General features: G+C 40.2%; 1 long non-coding RNA gene across 1 annotated transcript; it reads right to left on the minus strand.

Moving 5' to 3' along the window:
* Window positions 1-1,609: 1,609 nt before the first annotated feature.
* Window positions 1,610-11,257, minus strand: LOC123377120. The gene is made up of 3 exons (XR_006582094.1): window positions 11,108-11,257; window positions 4,844-4,953; window positions 1,610-1,737 (listed from the first exon to the last, which is right to left on the minus strand). It is a non-coding gene; the product is annotated as an uncharacterized LOC123377120 (long non-coding RNA).
* Window positions 11,258-11,459: the final 202 nt, after the last annotated feature.

Here is an 11,459-nt window from a genome sequence, read left to right on the forward strand (position 1 = left end):
CAGCAATCAGAGAATTCTGCTACATTAATTCTCACCTACATTGTACAACAAAGTGACTGCATTAGCTCCAACCTCAGCCACAATCACTGACTCTCCAGGATTTAGTTCAGAATTATCTCTCCACTTGAAAGGATAAAACATCAAACTAAACCAGAGATGACAAAACATTCCCACTGTTGGCATCATGCAACTCCCCTTATATATCTGCTCGACATGAAACTAGCTGCAATGCTGCCCTGATGAGCTGTACATATGAATCATCCTACTTCTAAAGAAAGCACCGCAGGCTCTATAGAATGCAGCAAATGTGACCGTTTAAAAGCAGGCAAGAGTGCATGCCTTGGCTATAGTTATATCTGGCATCAACTGCCCTGTTAAAAAAAGTGGCACTAAATTGCTCCCTTAGATTACATTGATCTGTGTCAATTTACTGTGAGTTAAAAGGAGCTTTTTCATGGTCTTCACTATATAATGATAAACAATTGAGCTCTATAACCTGTTACATGAAGACAGGACTTTAATGTTGGGAGAAGGGGTTTTAAAAAAAAAGAATGACTAAGGATTTTTTTTTCTGTTCAGATATATCTGGGTAACTTAAGTACCTACTTTAAGTAATTTTTACATTTTTATTTGCGAATGTTAAATATTCACTTTTAAATTAATCAGATAAATTAAATTACACTGTGTGTCATGGTGTTAATTAATCTACACAGAGAGCAGAATTGCTCTCTCCTCTTGCTGAGTTTAGTTATGATCACTTGAACGGGATGCTGCCCATCGGAGAAAGCATATAATTTTTTTCCTGTATTAAGACTAGTGTACTCTGCAGGATGTAAATTCCCATTCAAGATGGTCCAACAGTCAGGAAACCACCAATCCACGGATGATGTCATATCCCTACGTCAACCTGTTCAGTCAAAACTTGTTAAAAATTGATGCAACTTCAAATCTATTCAGAAAATATTTTTTACTGATATTGCAGATTGGAAATACTCATAAAAATGCCACTTTGAAAATGAAAACCAGGCCATTGTTCAGTATCTCTTTAGTTTCTGCCAGGGTAGTTATAGTTTTCATTCCTGTTTTATTTTCTTCCCATGTTCACATGAAAGTGCCATCTCTGGTAAATATTAAAAATGCCAGCCTGAACATGAAAACAATGATCCAGTTGCACCTTTCAGTACTACAAATTGGGACATTTTTAATGCTTATTCCCTAATATAAAATCTGGAGTAGTTAAAAGATGCCTGACCTTTCTTAGAGTTACTGAAAGCTGCTGCTAATCCAGCCGAAGCATTTTCAATTAGAAACAGATTTGTTTTAAATCATTTTCTAATACAGTATTATTATTTTCATTTCCATATGTGTGAATAATAAAAAAGAGAGTGAAAGTTCGTAAGTGACCAGCTGGTAAAGAGATAATGAAATCCATATTGAGGGAGGCATTTCATTTTAAAAATAACCCATACAGGGAGAGAGAGGCAGACTAGTAGGAAATGGTAATGATCTTTTTGGGATCCTTCTTTTTATTATATGAATTTATAATATCCATATTTCATTTTAAACAATATTCCAAAACCAATAAGCAACCACATACTAAAAAGGATAACACAAGTCTGAAATATACTCATAAGTGAGGTTGAGTGCAGTACTGGCTCTGGCCTAAATCCTAATGAAGCTGACTTTGCTGTTGAACAATTCGAGTTTCACATCCACGATTTCTGGTGTTCTAAAAACCTATCAAAAAGAGTTTTCTGTTATAGTATCACATTAGCAACCCTGTAGCCAACAAGGCTCTTTATTTTAAGCGCCTATCTGCAGGTGATTTTAACTTTTTGAATAAAAGTTACCTCTTGGGTTGACACAATGCTCTATACCTGGAGCATTACACATAGAAATAGACACCACTGCATTTATTTCACTGATCACACATTCATCTAAATGCATGTAACATGTTAATTAAAATGTGACTGAACAATCATAATGAAAAGTTCTCATAGGCCACTTATACTGCAGGTCTGATGTTGTACATTGAGAATCCATTCAAATAAATTCACTAATCTGATACATTTACTTTTGAAAATTATAGACACTGTTCATGAATCATCTTGACTAATATTTTATATAATTTTAACGTTTATAAATTTGTTTTTCAACAAAATTTTATGTGAATATATTTTAGCCTATTGCTTGCCCAAACTTGTGCCTTGCACACCATCACGTTAGTTCATATTTGGATAATTGTTTATATAATTCAGCGGCGGAGGGTTCTTCCGCTCTGGGACCCGCCGCCGAAGTGCCCTGAAGATCCGCGGCGGGGGCCCCCCACCGCCGAATTACCGCTGAAGACCCGGCACTTCGGTGGCGGGTCCCGCTTCAGCGGTAATTCGGCTGTGGGGGGTCAGTGGAAGGACTCCCCGCCGCCAAAGACCCGGAGAGGAAGAAGCTCCGGGGGCCCAGGCTCTGCGAGAGTTTTCCGGGGCCCCTGGAGTGAGTGAAGGACCCCACTCTAGGGCCCCCAAAAAACTCTCATGGGGGCCCCTGCAGGGTCTGGGGCCTGGGGCAAATTGCCCCACTTGCCCCCCCCCCGGCGGCCCTGCAGTAATCCATGTCTTAGTGTTCCATGTTTATATAATTTACATGTTACATTTATTAATATGTTCACCACAGACCAATGGGCAACTCCATGTTTGGATGGACTTCTTTTGTTCTCTGCTATCTTTGGTGTTCAGAGGAACAAAACTATCACTCAAACTTTTCTATCATGCCAAAACCATGTGATAACTGACATGTATAGTCAGTACAGATACGAGCATCTAAGTAAAAGAGCGATTTAAAAAATATTTTAATCTAAATGGTTGCTTCTTCAGGATGGAGACTGTATCTGTATAGTGCTCTCACAGTGGGACTCCAATTCTGTGTAAGACCTTGGTGTGCTACTCTAATACAAGCAACAAATTAGGTAAGGGATTTAAAGTATAATTCAGTATGGAATAAAAATAGTTTATGTTTGTAATTTAAAAAATTCTGGAGTTCAGTTCCAGTTGTGGTTAGTTGTATTGTTTGAGTTTTAATCCAACTGCATATGCAGCTTTTACTATAGAATAAAATCTTCACACTAACTGTCTGAACAAAAAATTCTTAAGCCTATAAACCTTGAGGGAGACTATAGTCAATTCTGATTTTTTATATATAAGTGTGTATATATATATATATATATATATATATATATATATAACTCCTATGCTCTTAAGCAACCTAACCATACCTTAGGCCATATTTTATGGTCAGCTAAAGCAAGGCACCTGTTCTCATGGTAACCAATACAAGTGATATGTTCTACAAATACATGAAAAGCAAGAGGAAGATCAAGGACAAGATAGGCCAATTATTTAGTGAGAGTGGAAAGCCAATACCAGAAAAAGTGGAAATGGCAGAAATGCTAATTAACATTTTTGTTTCAGTTTTCAGTTTTTATCTGGATGGCTAACATAGTGAACACCAGTGAAAGTGAGGTAGAATCTGAGGCTAAAATAGGGAAAGAAGAAGTTAAAAATTACTTTGACAAGATGTCTTCAAGTCACCGATGAAATACATCCTAGAATACTCATGTGGCTAACTGATGAGATATCTGAGCCATTAGCAATTATCTTCGAAAACTCATAAAACAGAAGAGATTCCAGAGGACTGGAAGAGGGCAAATATAGTCCTAATCTATAAAAAGGGGAATAAGAACAACATGGGAAATTACAGACCAGTCAACATAACTTCAGTATCTGGAAAGATTATGGAGCAAATACTCAAGTAATCAATTTGCAAACACCTAAAATATGAATAACAACCGACATGGATTTATCAAGAAAAAATTATGTCAAAACAACCTAATAGTTTTCTTTGACAGAGTAACAAGCCTTGTGGATAGGGGGAAGAGGTGGATGTGGTAAAGCTTGACCTTAGGAAGGCTTTTGATACTGTCTTGTATGACCTTCTCATAAACAAATAAGGGAAATATAGCCTAGATCAGGGGTCGGCAACCTGCGGCTCCCGGCTTGCCCGGGGAAGCACCCTGGCGGGCCGGCCCGGTTTGTTTATCCGCCGCATCGGCAACTTCGGCCAATCGCGGCTCCCACTGGCCGCGGTTCGCGGTCCCAGGCCAATGCGGGAGGCAGGAAGCCGCGGCCAGAACATCCTTCGGCTCGCGCCGCTTCCTGCCTCCCGCATTGGCCTGGGACCGCGAACCGCGGCCAGTGGGAGCCGCGATCGGCCGAAGTTGCCGACGCGGCGGATAAACAAACCGGGCCGGCCCGCCAGGGTGCTTCCCCGGGCGAGCCGGGAGCCGCAGGTTGCCGACCCCTGGCCTAGATGAAGCTACAATCAGGTGGATGTATAACTGGCTGTAAAATCATTCCCAGAGAGTAGTTATCAGTGGCTTACATATCAAGTACGGTCCCACAGAGATCAGTTCTGGGTCTGCATCTGTTCAATATCTTCATAAATTATTTAGATAATAGCATAGAGAGTACATTTATGAAGTTTGTGGATGGTACCAAACTGGGAGGGGTTGCAAGGGCTTTGGAGGATAGTATTAAAATACAAAATCATCTGGAGAAACTGGAGAATTGGTCTGAAATAAATAGGATGAAATTCAATAAGGACAAATGCAAAGTGCTCCACTTAGGAAGGAATAATCAATTGCACACATACAAAATGGGAAATGACTGCCTCGGCAGGAGTACTATGGAAAGGGATCTGGGGTTTATAGTGGATCATAAGCTAAATATGAATCAACAATGTAACACAGTTGCAAAAAAACAAACAAACAAACAAAAAAAACACAACCCACCATCATTCTGGGATGTATTAGCAAGAGTGTTGTAAGCAAGATACTAGAAATAGTTCTTCTTCTCTACTCCGTGCCAATAAGACTTCAATTGGAGTAATGTCTGGCAGTACCTAAAGAAGGAAAGGAGACATTTGACAGGGATTTAATCAAGCCGCAACTTTATTATTAGATGTCTGGGACTACCCGGCAGACAAAAGTGTACAGTGCAGGTAACCCCATGTTTATTCCACAATTACCCAGGGGGCTTTTACCAGCTCCCCATCTTTTTCCATCCAGGTCCCTTCAGCAAATCCATTGCTGGAACCTTACCATCCACCCCTGCTCTTAGGAGGGTTAAGGTGGGCTATAATAATGGGGTTTGGCTCCTTGCCATACTAATTATAGGAGTCCCCAGCTGCCTCCCACCCCATTCCCTCCTTTACTAAACACCTCTTTTTAAGTCCTTTTCCAAGCCATTTATCCGGTCCCTCTATACCTTTCCTATGCAGTACCTGCACTGGACATACATAAATCATTTGTATAGTATTTATGCGCTACAGAAAGTATTGTGGTTTAAAAACATTCTTCACAGCTAAAGCATTATCTAAATTTTACATTATTAAAAATTGGAAGCTTGGTTTTCCTAAGATCCTTGTTTTATAAAATGCACACTTCTTTACAAATCCCAACTGTTTTTCAGGTAATGAAATCAAACTTGTCATGTTTGTAGCAATTAATATGTCAACTATATATTTCAAAGTTTAAGTCAATTACTCTTTCCACTCAAGAGATGCAATTGTCTGAACAACACTTATATAACCCAAGAGCTACTCTTATTACACAGTTGCTATTCAAGCACCATATAAAAGTATGAATTTCCAAGTATGATGCATCTATTATAGAGATAGTAGTACAGTAAATGGAAAGAGAATCTAGTGAAAAATAGCATACATACATTTTCACCTGATATAAATTATGAGCCCAATCGCAGTTCATTGAAATCAATGTGAGTTTTCTCATTAGCACCAATGGGAATAAAAGCAGGTTCTATAACAAGAGCTAAAAGACACATTTATAGTTGGCAACAGAAGAAGAGAGTGTTAAAGATTCACTGAGCTTTTCTGTTTTGTTAATGCTCAAACTTTATTTTTAACATGCAATCTGAAAGTTATAATGTTGGTGCTAGAAATCAAACTTTTTTGTAATTAAAAATGGAATATACTGAGACTTTGGTGGTGGGAGGATGTGGCTAAGGCTTCTATATGCCATTTTACAACAGAATAAAGAGAACATCTGACAATATTACCAATTTCTGATGTTACTTTGCATTCTTTTAATTAATGTACACTGCAGTATAATATGAACTGCCAAAAACTGAAGTGCCTGAACTTTTCTAAAAGAAACTTGACTCAACTTTAAGATAAAAGCGGCAAAGAGTTCTGTGGCACCTTATAGACTAACAAAAATATTGGAGCATGAGCTTTCACGGGTGAATAACCACTTTGTGGGGGGCATCCGACATGCATCTGACGAAGTGGGTATTCACCCACGAAAGCTCCAATACGTTTGTTAGTCTATAAGGTGCCACAGAACTCTTTGCCACTTTTACAGATCCAGACTAACACGGCTACCCCTCTGAAACTTTAAGATAGTTTCTCTTTATACACTATTGAATTATGATGAAACCGAGAAAATCTATAATGTTCTTTAGTGATTAACAATGTATTCTTAGGAATCTTACTGACTTGGATAGGGCCAGATTTCACCACTTGAATCAAAAAGTCAGGGGAAGATCAATATTCAAAGTCCTAGATCTAAATTCCAAGCCTATGATCAGGACTAGCTCTGATCCAAAACTGGAAGTGATTTATTTCACATTTCTGATTTCATGAGGCCAAAATCCCACTATTCAAAACGACTATCCAACTTTTCTTGGTATTTCTGCCTCTTTGGGCTGAAGCACGATGAAATTTCAGATTTCAAGGTAGTGTGACAAAGTTCCTCCTCTACCTTGGTGGGTCCTGTGCTTATTGGTGGATCTAGCTAACCTCAGAGATCCTCCTGTGTTGCATCAGGAGTTGGGAGGTTTTGGGGGGAACCCGGGCCCGCCCTCTACACCAGGTTCCAGCCCAGGGCCCTGTGGACTGCAGCTGGCTAGAGTGCCTACTGGAACAGCTACACAACAGCTACAATTCCCTGGGCTACTTCCCCATGGCCTCCTCCCAACACCTTCTTTGTCCTCACCACAGGACCTTCCTCCTGATGTCTGTTAACGCTTGTACTCCTCAGTCCTCCAGCAGAATGTCCTCTCACTCCCAGCTCCTTACGCACATCTCACTAACTGGAGTGTGAGCCTTTTTATACCAGGTGTCCTGATTAGCCTTAATTAATTCTAGAAACTTTCCAATTGGCTACAGGTGTCCTAATTAGCCTGCCTGCCTTGATTAGTTCTAGAAAGTTCCTGAGTTTTCTGGAATAGTCCCTGTTATCTTACCCAGGGAAAAGGGGCCTACTTAACCTGGAGCTAATGTAACTACCTTCCACCACTCTCTTGTAGCCACCTGGCCTGACCCTGTCACAGTAGTCAAATTGGCCTCAAAAAAGTGAATCCTTAACTCTGACATTAGACAAACAGGCAGCATCAACATAGCACTTTATAGCTTATCATCACTGTACAAATGACAACTGTGTGTAGCATCAGGTTTGGCATATCACAGATTGTTGAGACTGCCTCTTAACAAAGTAGAAATATTCAGATAAGCTCTGTTGCCAAGCATCAATCCTATAAAACAAATTCATAGGATGCTAATACTGCTGACAATTGAATGCATGCATTTTTAAAATAGACTGGTTAGCGCAGAGCAAGGAGACCGGAGTGACATTTGCTGAGCTTTACTTTAATCAACCTTGTGACAGTAAGACACATATCTGTTTAAGAACAAGGACCGTAACCAAACACATCAAAGCATCTCTTCTTTTTTTGCTCTTCTAAAAACTAATCCCAACTCAACAAAATATAGCCTACAAATAAGAACCTGGTTACAACATTTAGGTTATTAAAAGAAATCTGTAATGTCTCTCCCACTGCATCCTATTTACCTTAATATAATCTCAGAGACATAACTGCAGCTGGAATCATCTCAATCAAGAACACTTAATTCATATCCAAAATAACCCCCCCAAAAACAACCTCAACAGAAGGGCAAGCTGGATATTTAGTGAATATAATTAAAGCAGTGAGCTGGGAGTCAGAGGGTTCTATTCCTAATTCTCCTGTTGACTTGCTATGTTACTTAGGTAATTAATTTATCCTCACTATGCTATAGTTTTCCTGATAAGCAAAGCTATCACAAAGCATATGTAGAATTATGGTTTGGCATTCCTCTCATAATTTAGCATACTGGGATCTTTCTTCTTTAAAATGGAACATGTTTGGTTCATTAAATTGGAAACGTAATACTTCTACAGCCCATTATATTTTGATGTCTATCCAAAGGTGGCAACCCCAGTGAAGTAAACTGTATTTTTTTAATGTCAATCACCCATTCATTGTTCTAAAATAACTGGAACTGTATGGCCCCAATCAACATTAGAGAGAATGCAGGAAAAGAAACATGTTTGCTATTGTGTATATAAACTATGATTTAAGTTTCAGAGTGGTAGCCGTGTTAGTCTATATCAGCAAAAAGAGTGAGGAGTACTTGTGGCACCTTAGAGACTAACAAATTTATTTGGGCATAAGCTTTCGTGGGCTAAAACCCACTTCATCGGATGCATGCAGTGGAAAATACAGTAGGAAGATATATATACACAGAGAACATGAAGAAATGGGTGCTGCCATACCAACTATAATGAGACTAATCAATTAAAGTGGGCTATTATCAGGAGAAAAAAACAGTGGCCCATTTCCAACAGTTGACAAGGAGGTGTGAGTAACAGTAGGAAAAAAATTAGCATGGGGAAATAGTTTTTACTTTGTGTAATGACCCATCCACTCTCAGTCTTTATTTAAGCCTAATTTAATGGTGTCCAGTTTTCAATTTAATTCGAATTCTGCAGTTTCAAAAACAGACCCCAACAAGAAACTTCAGAATTGGCCTGTGCCACTTCCCACCGTCCCCATTGGCCTGGAGCAGCAAACTGCAGCCAGTGGGAGCCGTGATCGGCCGAACCTGTGGACATGGCAGGTAAACAAACCGGCCCAGCCCATCAGCGTGCTTACCCTGGTGGGCCGCGTGCCAAAGGTTGCCAATCCCTAGTGTATATATATATCTTCCTACTGTATTTTCCACTGCATGCATGCAATGAAGTGGGTTTTAGCCCACAAAAGCTTATGCCCAAATACCTTTGTTAGTCTCTAAGATGCCACAAGTACTCCTCGTTCTTTATGATTTAAATATGCTTTGATATTCTATTAGGCTTTCCATAGACAGAACAGTACTCCTTTAAAAACTCTTAAATCTCTTACTATCATAAATCTCTTACTATTATATACATTTATACCTGTATAGAAGAAAAATTATAAAGAAGCTTCTTGTTGATGTGTAGTAATGTCTTATTTTCTATTAGCATTCCAAAAGGCAACAGTTTGCTTGTGTTTCTTTAAGTAGAATGAGAGCTCATGAATAAAGAAAAAGAACCACGAAGAATGTTCTACTTATTGTACAGACGTCCAAAGAGACAAAACTAGTGAGAAAGAAGGAAACACTCTTGTGAGTCCAATAAGGTATTCACTCCCGTTTGTGGGTCCTAAACTGGTCATAGGAGATGGGTGGAGGTGGAAATTCTTTTCGGTGTCTTAGTTTAAATTTAGAACTTCAGTAATACATTAAAACAATTACTTACAATTTTTAAAAGTCTTCCTTCAAATAATAAACCATTTTAATCCAACATAGTTCTAGGAAAAAGAACACTGCATTGTATTCTTTCAGCAAGTGATTTGTTATCTTTCTTTCCGTGTGACATCATCTCAGGGGCGGCTCTAGCAATTTGGCCACCCCAAGCAGTCATGCATGCGGGAGGTGCACCGGAGCCGGGGGACCAGCGGACCTCCCATACGCATGACTGCGGAGGATCCGCTGGTCCCGCGGCTCCAGTGGTCCTCCCGCAGCTGCGGAGGGTTCGCTGGTCCGGCGGCTCCAGTGGAGTATCCGCAGGCATGTCTGTGGGAGGTCCACCCGAGCTGCGGGACCAGCGCACCCTCCGCAGTCATGGCTGCGGGAGGTCCACTGTCCCGCGGCTCCGGTGGACCTCCCGCAGGCATGACTGCGGAAGGTCCGCCAGACCTGCCTGCCGCCCTCCAGGGAAAATGCCGCCCCAAGCGCGCGCTTGGCGCACTGGGGTCTGGAGCCGGCCCTGCATCATCTTGGGGAAAAGTATTTCTTCAGCTTGCTGTTGACATATCCTGACTGACAGACAGACATGATTTTTATAGAAAAACAAGGTCTCAACTTAATCAAACAAGCATGAAAATGAACACTCTAGATGTATGTGCTCTCACCAGACTAATTTACATCATAATACTGATATACACACTGAAGTTCTGACTTAAGGCTACCTCGTCATAATCAAAACACTCTTCCCCCACTTTATGGGTGATCGCCTATGGGGCATCATCAATGTTCCCCTTCCCCACTTCCCTAAGGATCCCTTTAACCATTATGAAGTCCCTCTTCCAGGCTTCAACATGAGTGTAATAAAGCAAGAATGCATGATACAATTGGGGCATAGTGTAGGTGCATATCCCTTTCCCCCATTAACCTGTTTAAATATTTAAACCTTAAACTGTAAGTGATGCTTCTAACCTGGTCTCCAAATTGCTTGTATGGCTTGGAAGGCAATTATACATTGTCATTCCACATTTTGGAAGTGGCTATCTATTACAAAGTTGTGACAAAGAAAAAAGACTATTAGGCTTGGAGAATATAAATAACTGTCCAAGCAAAACCTAACCAAACTGTTAGCAAGTAGAGGATCTATTTATAGATGAAAGACATTATGCCACAAAACACAAAAAATCTCAAAGGACCCAACAGTCATTCAATCAGAAAAATAAATAGCTTAATAAGAAGGCAGGCATATATAAGTCTAAGCATAGCAACATGGACATTGGGACTCTGAAAATCAGTAGCCATTCAGCTCACAAAACAAATGGATAAAATGGTGGGCAAGATGCCACAGTGATAAGAAAGAGGCCAGTGAACTCTCAACAAGCCACCTTCAGAGGAGCCGTATCTAATCAGGAATCCCCCTCATGTAATTGCCCAGATCTCAAAGGCCAGTTACCTTATGTGTCTGTCCAAGTTAATCAGATCCAATCAAGACACCTTGCTTTCACCTGGCCCAAACTTGTCTTCTCTACACCAGGTCACCTCCACTTTAAAGATACAACTGGTCATGCTATGAAGGTCAATCTCCTCCTGCTTCAAAAGGCCAGTTTCCTGTTTGATGAAAGAACAGTCACCTGTAAGTCTGTCACTACAGAGCCACCTTTAAAACTCTTTGATTACACAGAGCTTTGCTTGGTTTAAATATCTGTAAAAGTACATGTAGAATGTGTCAAATTAAGCCATGTGTGTCACTAATTAAAGTGAGTGCAACTTGAGTAGACCTGAAGGGCAAAAATCTGTTCATTTTA

This window comes from Mauremys mutica, chromosome 9 (genome assembly GCF_020497125.1).
Source record: "Mauremys mutica isolate MM-2020 ecotype Southern chromosome 9, ASM2049712v1, whole genome shotgun sequence".
Classification (NCBI taxonomy): Eukaryota; Metazoa; Chordata; order Testudines; family Geoemydidae; genus Mauremys; species Mauremys mutica.